Source organism: Pteropus vampyrus, unplaced genomic scaffold (genome assembly GCF_000151845.1).
Source record: "Pteropus vampyrus isolate Shadow unplaced genomic scaffold, Pvam_2.0 Scaffold164, whole genome shotgun sequence".
Lineage (NCBI taxonomy): Eukaryota > Metazoa > Chordata > Mammalia > Chiroptera > Pteropodidae > Pteropus > Pteropus vampyrus.
This window is the reverse complement of record NW_011888945.1, coordinates 1,826,496-1,828,034: the sequence shown is the minus strand read 5'-3', so window position 1 is coordinate 1,828,034 and position 1,539 is coordinate 1,826,496. Positions and strand designations below refer to the sequence as shown.

General features: G+C 41.3%; 1 protein-coding gene across 1 annotated transcript in view; it reads right to left on the bottom strand.

Moving 5' to 3' along the window:
- ATG2B (autophagy related 2B) overlaps window positions 1-1,539 on the bottom strand; it is a 58,502-nt gene that overhangs the window by 20,264 nt on the left and 36,699 nt on the right. The gene's annotated exons all lie outside the window — the stretch shown is intronic.

The following is a 1,539-nucleotide window of genomic DNA, read 5'->3' as shown; positions in this document are numbered from 1 at the left end:
TTTCCCCAATCTAAATGTTCTGCAGTTAGATATAATAAAAACACTTTTCTAAATCTCACGTAACAAAAAACACTTTTAAATCTTACCATGTTGGAATGAGCTTTCCGAGGCATTTCTTTACTGCAGTACAGATACAAAAACTTATTCATTTGTGACGTTGCCAGCCGGTCCCGAATTTCGAGGTCCTGCACGATGAACGCCTGCCGAGAGACAGGGCACTCCGAGAGGCTGGAATTGCGCCCTGGCTGGCATGGGGGGTAGACCTCATGCTGGAACTTCACCTTCGCAGACAAGGAGAAGGGGGCACAGAGCAATCATTACATTTCATTTAAACTAGATCTTCTCTTTACGATGCAAAACACCACATTTTTGAAATCGCAGGTTTCGATTCCACTTTTAGAGAATAACGTAACACTCCATTTGTTCACTTATTTATTGATCTTTGTGTACTCTACCACACAAGGATAAGCTTGACTGACATTTATTTGACCTTGGGAAAATCCCTGTCCTTTTCAAGCAAACCCTCAACAGGAATCAGACATAAAATTATCATCCTGCATTTCTTTGAAACTGTTTGAAAATCCATCAGTGGAAGCAGATTCAAGTTCCAAGGAGGGCAAGGATACAATTAAACAGATGGAACTGGCATTCACCATTAATATTTCCACATTAAGCACCCCAATACATGACACGCTGACAGAATTAAATGCAGATAATTTTGATGGCAGCCCAGCCTTACTGGTCCCTAGACGTTCAGAGGACCTGACACATGTGTGATCCCACAGCCTGCCTTCCCCACATAGATACCCCAGGGCAGTGGTCCTCCAAGTGTGGTCCTGGGAAAGTAGGATCAGAATCACATGAGACTCATTAAAAATGCAAATTCGTGAGACCCACCTCAGACCTACTGTATCAGAAACTTTGGGGCCCAGCACCCTTTGTTTTAACAAGCCCTCGAGGGGATTCTGATGCTTGCTCAGGGGAGAGGCACTAATGAACCCCACTAACGCCCCTACTTCAGTGCAATTTTCCTTTCAAAATGCCATCTTACCTTGCTTAACTGTATTTCCATTAAAAAATCATGGTTTCTTCCTTTTCCCCCACATACCATATTACGTCCATGTCTTGTGGGTGTGTGAGAAGGTGAACTGTGGGGACTACTATAAATTAAAAACAAAAAACAAAAAACAAAAAACCCTTTGTTAAAAGAATATTCAAAGAAAGGCAATGAACGACATCGAGAAAAACAGAAAATGAGATTACAGAACTGTCAAAACGCTGTCACGAACTGTATGACTACAAATCAAAACTGCATCTTTTATACTTTGGAGACACTGAGAATATGAATTTTATTGTTGCCATTACGGCAAGCATCTGCTTGCTAAACAGAAAAATCTAACTATGACGTCGGTGTTCACATCGAGGAGAGATTTGGACATGAGACCGCCTGACAAGTTCCTTATTACTTTGGGAACCCCATATAGTCAGAGTACAAGTCCTAGAAATCTCAATGAATACAAAAAAGAATTCCAGTAAACT